This window comes from Netta rufina (assembly GCF_964035555.1).
Source record: "Netta rufina genome assembly, chromosome: 19".
NCBI classification, from domain to species: domain Eukaryota; kingdom Metazoa; phylum Chordata; class Aves; order Anseriformes; family Anatidae; genus Netta; species Netta rufina.
In genome coordinates, this window is record NC_140143.1 from 9,154,245 (window position 1) to 9,168,049 (window position 13,805).

The 13,805-nt window shown below is 42.9% G+C and overlaps 1 protein-coding gene across 4 annotated transcripts in view; it reads right to left on the minus strand.

Annotated features, from left to right (window-relative positions):
* Window positions 1-5,572, minus strand: part of TMEM94 (transmembrane protein 94) — a 50,188-nt gene extending 44,616 nt beyond the window's left edge. For 3 of the 4 annotated variants that reach the window (XM_084298434.1, XM_084298433.1, XM_084298431.1), the window contains exon 1: window positions 5,493-5,572. The gene's annotated coding sequence lies outside the window, so the exon portion shown is untranslated. Of the gene's footprint in view, window positions 1-4,038; window positions 4,166-5,492 lie in introns of all 4 variants that reach the window. The other variant, XM_084298432.1, reaches the window with a different exon arrangement.
* Between the last annotated feature and the right edge of the window lie 8,233 nt (window positions 5,573-13,805).

Below are 13,805 nucleotides of genomic sequence, written 5' to 3' on the forward strand. Positions count from 1 at the left end.
GCTGGTTGGTTGGAGAGAGGATCCTTATCTAGAGAAATTCAAAAGCTGTTAAAATGAACAATATAAGAGCTTGCAAAGGTAATCAGTGGTGTATGCGGCACTGTTTCATCATCAAACACACGCAGGGCTTCTCCAAAATGGGCTGCAGGACAGCTGATAGTAAAAGCAAAGACAGGCTGCAATGAGAAACAGGCTTTCCTGAATTTCTGCACTAGGACTAGCATTGTAGCTATATAAAATGCAATTTGCACACTTCCTTTCAAATGCATGCTTTGTCAAAATAAAAACTCTGCAAGATTAGTTGCAAGAATTATGTCATACAAACTAAAACCTCAGATGCATTACAGGGGTCTCACAAACACCCAGAAAACCGCTTCACATGACAAGAAGAGGAAGCAATTCCTGAATTCTGCAGGCAACTCGCAGTCCATCGATCTGCAGAGATGTGCAGCCATCCATCCCAGCTCTCCTCCCAGACTCTTCTCTTTCAGGGATTCCTGTAATTCCCCACACTGGGTACATGTCCCTCCATCACCCCTAGAAAACAGCAAGGCCGTGCCACGCTCTGGACCCATCCCAGGAGTTCTGTGCACTCCTGCTTCCTCTACACAAACGTATCTGCCTCCTCTGTCCTCCTTGTTCTTATCTCTCTTCTGTCTGCCCAGGCAATTAGTCACTCATGCTGTCAACACGTTCAACTCTGCCAGAGAGCAGGACAGAAATGAAACAGGGCTGCTTTGCTGGAACATGTCAGTGGGCGTCACGTATTCAGCCGCAGACGATCAGAGATGCTTGAGGCTGCGGTTGCTCCAGTCACACACCTGAGGCTCCAAGGGCACCCAGTCTTCCCCTTTCACTTTTCCAGCACCCTCCCTTCTCCTCGGGATTCTGATGCCTGCAGCAGTCTGTGAGACTTGGGAATAGCTGGACGTGGCATTCGAGTGTCATCATGCTACAGCCAGGCTGGGAAGTGCATCCAAATCATAAGGTAGAGAGAAACCCAGCACAGCTCCCACCAAATAAAATAACCCAGTCCCGTGCTCATATCACTAACCATATGCTAACTCTGAAAATCCTGCGTGCAGAACTGGGCCTTAGCCATGTGGAGAAGTCAGCACTACACGTTAGGATTTCTTTACTTTCTAAGAATGAATGAGTTCAGCTCATTGCTTGGTTTCAGCAAGTGGATCTGCCATCCATGCCTTTTCAAACCCAAAGAATACCTTCCCGTCGCTCTGAACTCATTTCTGTTTTGAAGTGCCTTGATCTGAATATCAAGAAGTATTTGAAACATCCTTCTGAACATCAAAAGCAGAACTCTACAAAGCACCATTCAACTTTCATGTACCTAAGCATACTGAATGCTGTCTTATGCAGTCAGTGTATTCAGATGGGTAATAAACACGGCGCTTTCAGCTCCTCCATTTAAGGTCGGTTTTAAAGCATGGCAACTTACTCACACCATCAGTATAAGATATCACTGCTGAAATTTAATAAAAAACTATACGACACGATATAGCACACTGAACCTATAGACACCGGGAAAGAAAAATGTGTTTCAGAAGCTGCAAGTCTTTGGGGAGAAAAAGAAATCAAGCTAACGATAAGTGCTTTCCTGAAAGCATTCAATCACTGATTCTTTAGTGTTATTTACTGAAAATTCTCAACATAGACTATAAAAACGATGGGGACTCGGAACATTTCTTGCTGCCAAAAGTGTATTCCTCAAGAACAGAAGTCTGATCTGTCACCAAGAATAGAAACACGGGGGAACAGATAATAACGAAAAAAGCAGCTGCCTCCGAAAGCATGGCTTAGATTAGAGCTGATTGTTTTGATATCAGCAGAACCATACGGTCTTCCTACTCATCAGTAGCTGAGATGTCTGCCTGCTAATTTGCAATATGGTCACATTTGCTGATATATGGGCTTCCAAAGGTGCATAAAGTGATACTGTCAATTGATTTGAGAGCCATTGAGAGCACAGAATAATTACAGCAAGGCAGCTGGCAGTCACACTTCTTGGCTTTGCTATCAGCTTGTGAAAAAAAGAACTTGTCAAAATTTGGACCAGCTAAACATTCCCTGCCTCAATAACCCTGTATTATAGACAAGGAGATCCATCCCTGCTTCTGAGAGAAACTCTGAAGTAAATGTATTAGTATTTGTAAAATGAGATCCTCTGCACTGGGGCTGTGTATGTGCTAAGTATTAGCGACTCAGCAGTGGTCAAGCGTCTCACTGGCACGTGGCTGTGAAGAACCAGGAGTGCATTTCACAGAGGCTCCAGTTCCCTTGCTGAGAGAGAGAGACCTCTACCACCTTGAATCAGGAACAGGATTAAGCTGGAAACAAACTTAAAATTTGTCTGCAATTGGCAAGTGTGCCTTTTAGGGTGAAATTATTTTTTGCTTAAATCTTACTTGCTGAGTGTTTTTCAAAATAAAAAATCTCCGACTCCTTCCTTTTTTTCTTCAGCACAGGACTTGCACATGAGACTTGCTCCACAGGACAGTGGAGACTTAAAACAAGACCTGAGCAACAAGGAGGGAGAAGGGCAGTAAGAAATAGCTTTGGCACACGGGCCTCTGTCTCAGGTAAACAGCCCTCCGTCAGAATATCAGCTTACTTGCAAGATTAAGATTGGTAAAACAAGATGCTACACAAAAAGAAGATACTCAAAGGAACACTTTTATTTGTATTGTTGTTTTTTTTCCGGTGACCTGAGAAGCAATTGGCAGATATGATCAAAAGAATGACCGAACTAGTTTAGTTTATTTTACTGTTTCCACAGGAGCTAACGCTGTTTCAAATTAAGGTATAATAAATCTGAAAAATCTTTGTAGTGTTCATTTTTTCATTTTTGGAAAAAAAAATAAAAAGGAGTGTTTAGGGATTAAAGGATTGCTTTATCTTTTCTGCTTCAGGTATGCTAAGCCTGTCACAGAAAGACACAGCATGTATTCAGCCTGATTGAAAGTGAAAAACGCAACAAAAGGCACAATTCTGGAAGTTGTAAGGGCCCCTCCAGCTTCTGCAGAGCGATGAGACATCATCTGCTTTGTGGCATGATGCCTTAAATGACAACTAAAACATTTTACAGCAAATGTATGAAGAATTCACCGCAAAAGTGACAGCTGTCATTCATCATCATGACACAGGTTGCTATGGGAACCAGGATTTTATAACAACCTCCATTAAAAAAAAAAAAAATGAAATGCCTGAAAATGACAAAAAGGCAGCAGCTCAAAGTAAAATAAACAAGGCCATGCTGTATTTATAGGAGCTTCTAGCAAATCAATTTTTGCTGGTGTACACTGACTCATAGATAAAAGAGCAGCTTTTTCTCCAGTTTATAAATAAGGGTGCATAATTGCTTATAGTAATGCATAATTGCTTATAGTAAATCGAGGCCAAAAAAAACCAAACACCTCTCACACCAGCGTTTGCCATTTGGACGTATTTACCAAATGTCATGCTGACGGGAGCGTGTTTTCTGAGAGTTCCCCAAAACAGACACAGCACCTGAAGGCCATTAGCAAGATCAAACTCATACATTCATTCAAAACAAAGCACAGCCCTGAGGTGGAAAAGGCACCGTTCAGTTCAGCAGATTGTGTATTTTGATATTTTCATAACATGTTCCATTAAAGTTTTATGATGAACAACTGTGTTTAGAAACATGGCAGTAAGCTGACTCACTACTGGGAAGGGGAATCGGGAGCTCTGTGCAGCTCCTTAACACCTCCTTTCCACCACTCACTCAAGGGCACTCTGGACAGAGCACAGAAGTGCTTTATTTGGTAGAAGCAGTCCCATTTGCAATTACAGGTGCTAAAAACCCAACCACCTGAGAACAAACCCTGCCTCCCACAGGCCTGGGGGCAGGGCAATGTTGCCCAGGCCTTGGGCAGGACTCTCCTTTTGGGCAGCTCTACTGAAGGACTTGTCTTTTGGCCAATCCTCCGCGCCCCCTAGCCCTGCTGCTGGCCAAGCCCACCAGCACAGGGCTATATAAGCCCTCACACCCTCACTAACCTTCAAGAATGTCTCTCTGCTTGGAGCTGGTGGGTCTCTGCAGTGCCTGCTGTGCCTTCTAGCAGCTAGGCTGGGTAGGACTGTATCAGAAATGTGGGTAACCTCCAAGAAACAGCCTTAAACAGAGCTGTAATGTGAAGATTAGAAGAAAAAGGTTTGCTTTCTTGGTATTCCACTTGCAGTACCAATATTGATTTGTTCTGTGACCTAAGCTCAGTACTAATATCTTAATCTTCTCATCAGATAAAAAAAGGTTGGCAATGTGTTGGTGAAAAAGGTCACAATTAAGAATATTATGCAAAGTGTTTTGATGTGCTTGAGTAAAAGGCAACAAAGAAATAAAAAGAGCATGAGGTATCTCGTATAAAGCCAGCAGAGTGTAGCTACTTTTACACATGCCTCTATTACAGGCTTCTTGGAAAGTAAATAGGTTGTGCTTGCCAGGTTGTTCAATTTTTGCTATATTTGAGTAAGATGTAGTTCAACAGTAAGGTGGCTGCTAGGTAACAGTGTATTTATCTAGAGATTTGTGTTTTTAAGGAACCTCGAGTGTTTCATTGAGATTGTGCCCTGTATCGTACCTCACTGGGTGTGAGCGGCTTGTTCAACTACGAACTTTGTTCCCCAGTTCTTGGGGGAAATAATAGGATTTTAAGCAGATGTGACATAGGAGCTTCCTCATCTGTGATGGAAAAGTGGGAAGAAACAAAAAAGCATTTACTACTACATTTACTGCTTGGTCAATGCCTCAGGAAGATGGATGGATGCGTGAGGTTCATCTGCTGCTAACTCGGTAACTTTAAATGCCGATGAGACTAAGTTAGGAAGTCTTCTGTGGTACGAGGTTCCTTCTGCAACAACTCTGTAAGTTTTAAATCCCTATAAAAAACCTTATTCTGTCGGTGAGCACAAAACGGTGCTGCCGCGGTGTGCTGTGCCACCAGCACCGGGCACAGCCCCAGCCACAAACCTGCCCATCCCCGACCTGTTTTTGCGGGGCCCTGTGGCCGCTTTTGTCGCTTGGAGGCACAAATTCCTGTCAGCCTCGGGCTGAGAGAAATTCTTGCTGCTGGTAGCCGTGTGGGCCGGGCTGCTGCCTCACCGGGGACAGGAGCCCCCGGCCGGGTGTGTTTAACCACGAGCACGTGTTGGAGCTCTTTTTTGTGCTTTTTCTGGTGTGTTTTTGTAGTGTTTTTTTCCCTCCTTCCAGCCCCGCTTTCCCCCTCTCCTTCAGGACCGCCTCAGCAAGGCGCCGGCGGTCGGGGGCTGAGGGGAGCGGCGCCGCTCGGGAGCCTCCAGCCGAGGGATGGGACCGGCTCCGGCTCCCCTCAGGCCTCTCCGGGCAGCCCCGGCCCGGGCAGGGGTGCGGGGGATCCCGTTTGAGGGAGCAGGGCCCGGAGGGACGGAGGAGCCCGGCCGCGGCCCGCCGCCCCCCCCCCACTCCCGTTACTCACCGGTCTCCGCCGGGCCTCCCCCCCGCGCCGCCGGGGCCGCCATTAGGGTCGCTGGCAAAGCGGGACGCCACGGCGCTGGGGAGCCGCGGTGGTGCTTCGGGGAGGTGTCAAGAAGCCGCCGTCTGGTTGGTGGAATCCCGCGCGGCCGCCCGGACGGAGCTCGGTGATTGGTGGGGGGAGGGTGGCGCGCGAAGCCGAGCGGCGGGTCGGAGTAGCCCTGAGGCGTGAGGTGAGGGCAGGGCAAGGCGGGGGTGTAACGGGCACGAAAACATGAAGGGTTATGTGGCGGGGAGGGGAAGCCGCTGCACAACCTGGAAAGGAAATCGGAATAGATCACTTTGCCTCTGTCTGCAGAGGGTTTGTTTTCTGAGCTCAGGGTGGGCTGGCTAAGCTGAGATGTGGCAGCCTTTCTGCCTTCCCTGGGATTCTTCGCTTGAGTTGTCCCAGGTCGTGATGCCACCGCTCCCCTGTGGGGTTTCACAGAATCACAGAATTTCTAGGTTGGAAGAGACCTCAAGATCATTGAGTCCAACCTCTGACCTAACACTAACAGTCCCCACTAAACCATATCCCTAAGCTCTACATCTAAATGTCTTTTAAAGACTTCCAGGGATGGTGACTCCACCACTTCCCTGGGCAGCCTGTTCCAGTGTCCAACAACCCTTTCGGTAAAGAAGTTCTTCCTAAGATCCAACCTAAAACTCCCCTGGCTCAACTTAAGCCCATTCCCCCTCGTCCTGTCACCAGGCACATGGGAGAGCAGACCAACCCCACCTTGCTACAGCCTCCTTTAAGGTACCTGTAGAGAGCGATAAGGTCGCCCCGAGCCTCCTTTTCTGTGTTTGTACAGAACTGATGTTGGGTACTGTGTTAAAGTCCAGATGCCAAACTCTGATGCAATTGTTTGTGATTTTTACAGTAAGGAGTTGCACAAAGAACAAGCTCTGTGCTGTTCCCCCTGCAGATGAAGTTTTGGATGAGAACGTAGTATTTTGGGAGAGTGCTCCTCGGACACAGTGTGCCCTCACAGTGTGAGTTGAAGACATCTGACTGCAGGAGTTCCACAAGTTTGGTTTCAGCTCTTGGAAATAAAATGTAAATCCAAGGAGAATGAAGGCCACAAATCTCCTGGCTTTCCTGAGCTTGTAGGTACCCAGAACGATTTCCTAGAATCAGAAGAATAAAAATAAAAATGTGGAACTCTTAGCACACTTGGGTGACGCTGTTTTTGCAGTGCCTTAGAAGGAAATAATGGCAGGTCTGGGGAATTTTCTGGTGTAATTTAGACAATATGAGGAACGGGAAGAGGATAAATGAGTTACTGGAGCTGTAACAGTAACATAAGATCATGAGTTGTACTTAGTGCTGCATGAGCATCTTGTTAGTTCCTCTCTAGATTATTCCACCCCACACCAAAATAAAATCTACTTAATTAGTAGAATGCTTTAAATAAAAGGTCAGAGTGAAGATACGTCTTGAACAGAGATCCGGAGTCTGGATTATTTTGCCTGACACAGATTCCCTGTGGGTCTTGAACAAGCCACTAATAAAACCTGGTTTTGCTCACAAGCATTCTCTATAGAATTTCTACCATTGAGACATAAAGTTAAGGGCTAAAGGACTGGACGCTAAACTTATTTGTGCCTTTATTTTGTCCTTGGTAAACTTGGTCTCACTGCTCTTCTCAGAGTGATTTAAGGACCTGGTGCTCGTAGAGCATGTTGAGTCTGTGCAAAACATTTTCAAAACACAGTATTACAAGGATGCTTGGAGCAGCAGAAGCCCCCCATGAATTGGATGATGTTGCTAATAGGTTCAGAAATCGAACAAGTGTCCAGAGAGCAACCTTCCCATGAATTACAGTACTAGATGACAAAAGGAAAACTCTCAAAAATGCTGTCATGCTTAAGAGACACTAAGGTGGGATGATTTTTGAATCTGAACTTCAGTCTAAAGACCTGTTTTACAAGAAAATGCTCTTACATTACTCATCCTCATTTTTTCATATTACAGAATTGCGAATGAGTGTTCTAAAGGTAGACAAGATAATGGCATTTCTGGCTGTTTATAGTAATATATTCTGGGATGGAAAGCTCAAATGGGTCAATCTTGCCTGCAAATTAATATCACTTTCCACGCTTGCCTCAAAATAGCTATTAAAACTGTTCAGTGGGTGCTTTGTTCCATGTCCTTGTACTTCTTGGAATTGTTTCACTCTGTAAAGGCATTCTATGTTAGTTGGGAATCAAATTTAAATGAAACAGCTACTGCAAGCCCTTGTGTATGCTCTGGAAATGCTTAATTTCACGCTCACCATGTCTTCAGCGCAGGGATACGCTGTCTTCTCTTGGGACCACAACATATGGGCAGAGATGTGGCTCAGCTTGCAGTAAGCTTCCGCCTCCGAATGGCTTGCCGTCCCTGACAGATCCAAGGGAACTATTTGACCTGCCTGCATGTGCCTTTCAGTCAGTCCTCCTCAGTGTGCTGCTGCGGGTAGAGCAGACATGAGAATTCGAGTAGGAGCACTCTAAAGCAGGTATTGTATGCAAAAAAAAAAAAAAAAATCTTTCTTTGTTTTTTTAAGTTATCCTCTGGCAAGATGTTGAAGTTGCATTTTAATCAATGTGTTGAGTAGCATTTCTGACCAGTAGTGCAAAATTGAAAAATGAATTTTAAATCACTGAGAAATTCTTATTGTTTAGAAAAGGCAATTGCTGCATGTCTGATTTCTTCCCCCTTTTGCACATTTGATGCCAAATGCTAGGAACTGACCCTATTTCTAATATTTTTGTAGAAATAAGAGGAATTAAAAGGGGAAGAAAGATTGTTACAAAACCTATTTGAGTCTTAAATATTTAAAAGCAGTAGTTGACCAACACCTCTACCAAAGCTTGAAGGGAAGACAGCATTTTATTTTAGCGAAATGATATTACTTCCCAGCTCCTGTGCCTTTAATATATAAAGGAGCTGTACATAATTCAATGTCTACTTATTTAAAAAAAGTGAGATACTATATTCCTCTAAAGAATGAGATTCAGCCTTTTAGTAATAAACAGCATCTGCTTTGTTTTGCCTCCCAACTGAAAGGTAATTGAACTGACAATTCCAAGCTGTCCAGAAAATGACAGATGACTGAATTGGGAATAGGAAGAAAGCAGAAGCCCTTTTGTACTAAAGAAAGGGAGATGGCACACTATAGTTGGGTCTGGTTCCCTTTTACAGATTTCTTTCAGAGCTTAAGCAGCTCTGGGTGACCCCAGCCAACTCATTTATTGTTTAATTTCTTAATGCCAGCAGTGGCTATTACAGTTCCCAGGTAGAGCAGCATTTACTACATAGTAATTTTTACAACAGTCTTGTCCTTTGTGACCATAGAGACGTGGTATGGAAGATAATCTGCTCCTATTACATTCTCCCTACTTCTCAGATTTATTGTGAGACTCCTGGGTGGTTTTGTTTTGGACTTTTTTTTGCTACTTTTGAGTCTAAGCTAACTTTTTTCCTCCTGGTCTGTAGAAGTCAGAATAGTCTATGTTTGTGTTGCATGGTGATTAAGCTGCTTCACAAGTGCTCTTGAGATCTATACTGAGTGAATTGTGAGGCTGTTTTGGCAGATCAGCTGTTCTGTCTGGGTCACGAGCATCAACACTTTATTTACTGCATTTGGACAGATTCACAGAAGTAGACAGTTGTGATAACATTTCAATGTGTGAGAAAGCCAGAGCTCAACACTAGATGGTTTCTGAACAGGGAGAGCTGGCTGATGGTTGCAGCAAGGCTCGTAAGAACTATAAATTCTGTTTGGAATGCTGTTGAACGTTGTGGCATTAGTTTGTTGTATGCCTTTGAACAAGCTCCCTACCTCTGCTCCCCTGTTTGCAGAATATGGATATTTGTATTGTATGTATGCGTAGATATCTATATCCCCTTGGTGTTGTTGCCTTTATCACTAACACAACTGCCAACTAAAATGAAACTAAGAATTCAGTATATAGTGAAGTGGTTGTTCAGTCTGTTTGCTATCCTGCTCTCCAAGGAATAGCTGTGGAAAACACATCTGGATGTTTTTTAGTTTTGCTGTCTGATTCCCTTATCAGCGCTCTCTCACCATGTTACAGATAATTTGGAGAAGTATTCTACTTAGAACAGAAACCTAGTTCTTCACATTTTTTGATAAACTCTGCTAATATTGGTTAAATCTAGTAGACTCAACAGGTCAAGCTTGTTCAATGACTATTCTAACAGTTATTTCTACCTGAAATTAGTATCTGCAGGTTTGTTGCATGTGGTGTGACTTTCAGACTAGAACCTAGATGCTAGGCTTTCCCAGGGTATTTACTCTTACTAGAGCAAGTTGTACACATTTCTGCTGTTGCATTAGGTGTTTGGTGAAGCAACTTCAGCCCCAAACATCTAGGAAGTGGAGCAGTTTGGGTTTTTATGGTCAATGTCCCAGGCTTGATTTCTCAGGCTGAGGCCACCATTCTGGTTGATGTGGGAAGGTGATGTTCATGGACAAATCTCAGCAGCCCTGTTCCCAGCCTTCCCTCCTTGCTGTGCTTACATTCCTGGCATTCCCCTATTTGCCGCACCCACTTCAGTCCTGCTCCTCTGAGGTATATAGCAAGTTAATTCTCCCACAGCTGCCAGAACAGTCTTATGGCGTTACATTTTCAGCTTGCCAGAAAATTGATCGGGACTATCTTGAGTTATCTAAGTCTATTCTACATTCCCTGTAGCAGACTGTCTAAATTGCTTTCAATGGGAGGAAGCTTTCTCTCTGGGCTCATACATCAGGCTGCTTATATACAGCTACAACAAGACACACAGCATGATGCTTTGTGAACTGCAGAAACGTAATGTAGAATCATAATGTGAATTTTTGATCTAAAGGTGACTGGAGCCAGTCAGGGGTTTGCTTTCAGGAAAAAAAGTCACTACAGTTCTTTGAAATCAGGAAATGCGTCAGAGAAAGAAAGATGCATATTAGCATTGTATTTAATTATGCTTACTGTGCCAGAATCAGTTGGAAAATAGACTCATTGCAAAAGACACAGCTCCTAAAATTGGCAATTGTTTATTGTATTGTAGTTCACGATGATAGCATATTCTCCTGTCTGAGGAGAATGGGGCTAGGAACAAACGTGAAGACTGCAGAAAGGATGAAGTGAGACATCTCGGAGAGCTTGATTAGGAAGGAAAGTTCTCTGCCTGTGGTTCAGAAGGCACAGAAGCTGAAACACCTGGAAGGTAGGCTTAAATCACATCGTTGTAAAGAAATTATTTCAGAAGTTTGTCAAGAAGGTGACTTGTCTGTGAAAGAACAGTACTGATGAAGCAGGGATTTAACCAAAGCTGGAGGCTTCCATGTTAAAGTTAGGATGTGATGTCTGATTCCAGCAACCAACAAGTGGTTCTTACTCATGCTTAAAGGAATTACACCCACCCCATATTCTCTCTGACACTGCCAGTATCTAATGTACTCAGAAGTTAGATTTCTCTCTTTGAGTGATTAGAAACCTTAAAAAAAAAAAAAAAAAAAAAAGACTCTACAACTTCCCACAAAGTTAACATCTACAAATTAAGGCTGTACAAATTAAGGATCATGTGTTGTTTTCCACTCAAGCTTGGATTTTCCTTGTTGAAGTCTCTGCTTTATCTGAGAGATGATAGCTTTCTTGAGCCCCAACAGTCTTGTACTATCACCAGAAAGATTCTGCTGTAGTTAACTTTGCTCACGATGTCTGTGGAACATAGAGACCACACTAGCTCATTCTTTCATTACTGTGTCAGTTCACAAGCTTTTAACTTGTGTTTGGCAATAGAGAGAACAGATATGAATCAAAGCTAGAGCAAATATTTTCTGACTATGAACCCTCTCTAAGTTCAGTAGCACTCCCAATAGCTCCCAGTTGCTCTTTTGTTTGAGGCAGAGGCCCCTGGGCTCCAATTTAAGCTCTGATGCTTAGTTTTCAAAACCACCTTTGAAGCTGTGTGTTGATGATCTCAGCAAGTGGGAATGAGAGGTCACTTCTTAATTCCTGTGAATGAGAAGAAAGTCTAGAATATCTTCCTGGTTAGTGCTTAGCTTCTTGCATCAGCTCTACAAGGAAGTACACTTACTGCATCCAGCACCACTAAGATGGTGACAGAAATAAGGAACATGTACGTTGTCTGTTACTGCATGCCAGAGTAGCTTGTCTGAAGGAGTATTGTGTTAAGGTGTACGCAAAGTTCATGCATTTGCTGTGGCACTAGAAGTAGTGACCTCCAGATGACACAGTGTGATTTCTGAGTCCTAACAATACAGAAGTTTCCACAATGATTAAATTCCATGGCAAGTCCGCAAACGCTAATGCAGCATAGGTTATAGATGGTGTTGAGGTAAGGCAGATAGCACTACAGTTTGTGTTCAGTAACACTGCCATTAACATAACTGCTGTTGCTAACATTAAACTTCATGTCATCAGTAACTACCGTCTTCAGTCAGTAATACGGTATTAATATAAACATGCCAAGCAGCAATTTTAAACCTTAAATGGCTGCTAATGCAAAAATAAAGCTTCTAACAAATATTCCTTGAGTCTATTAATAGCAAAAATCATACGTTTATATCCCAAGACTGCTCTGAGGTGTTTAAAAAAGGATCCAAAAGAAATGTCAGACACCAAGTTTTTTTTCTTACAACTTCTTAAAATACTCAGAACTAATCTTAGATTGTTTTACCGCCACAAATGGACATAGAAAATTGAAGCTATTCCTAGACTACAGAAATGATTTGAAATTGATCCTCTAGCAAAACAATGTCTGTCTTTTCACCCTTGCTTACAGCTATGCTGGGATTTCTGCTTTTGCTGCTGTGAAGCTGCACCATATCTGTACAGTAAGCTGTATATATTTCTAAAGCATTAAGTTGTTTGCAAAGGGGGGAACGTCTATGTTAATTGGTTTGTAAACAAGTATATCTCAACCACTTCTTTATCAGGAGTATCTTTGATCTCTATTTCTAAAATTTGTTGCTTGTTTGGTCTTTTAGGACTGCCCTTTTAAAGACAGGCAGCTGCAGCCTCTTAAAGTAGCTATCATTCAACTGGCAGCTGTTAGCCATGTCTGGCTTTTCAAGTCCAGCTAAAAGTACCTGCTATAACTTTTCTGAGATGTCATTTAACTTTCAGAAAGCCTACTACGAAGTTCTAAATCTTTCCTTTGAGGTCATATGTGAAACCAGAGACTCAGTAAGTATGTTCAAGCAACAAATAGTGGGGACTTGAGGTATCTTGGTATCTAGCTCTGATTTCAGCGGTCTTTGTGTCATCCTAGTTGAATCACTTCTGCATCCGCAGAAAGAATGTCTGAAATATTTGTAACATCTTCAGCTCCCATAGCTCTTTTTCTCCACCCTTTCCAATTTTTGAATGAAGTATTAGAAGAATTCATACCTTCCCCTAACACCCAGATCTGGGAAGAAATTAGAGCCTCTTAAATACAATGCTGTTAGATGGAGAAAGTGATCTTGCAAAGGGTTTAAAGCACAAATTTCATCCAAAAATAACCTGTCACAAATCTTTATCAAGCTACTTAAGCATTTAGAATGAGAATGTTACCAGACAGTGTTCGCAGAATATGGTTTGCAAGCAGAATTGCATGAGGTAAGCATTTACATTTTGGTGTTATGCTAATTTTGGTGTGGATGAAACCATGACACCCCACCCCTTCGGAGCACAGCTGGGGAGATCAACCAGTGTGGTGGTTTAAAAAAAAAAACACAAAGTGGGTTTTTTTAAAAAAGTGGGTTTAATTGAAGGATGAAAATACACAACTGTCATAAAACAAAACACCAATTGTATATGGCAGACTAAGGTGTAGTCTTGAACCCAGTCTTTGGTCAGAGTAATCCAAAATTTAAATGAGCAGAGATGTGATCTCTGCAGCTTACATCTCGGTAGCTGTGGTAGGTGCTATACTTAGACCCCACATTTCCCAGTTTCCCCATTGTTTCAGGGAGTGGGGGAGTGAGGAGCAACCTATTAAAAACAAACTTCTATAGTTGGCTTGTGGCTATTACTGCTTACTTCAGGTAAGTGGTAAGAGCCTGTTTGGTGTGAATGCCTCCTTTCAGGGGGGTGAAATTATAGAAAGCATTATAGAAAGCATCTGTTTTAGAAGTTAACTTTCCTCTCTAGAGCAAGAGGAGAATGTTTTATGTACTCTTTACCAGGGAATTGAGGCCTGATATTTACCTAAGCAACTGTTTTACCGTGTTGTAATTACAGCCTTTTAAAGCTAAACAAACGATATGAGGGTCATATA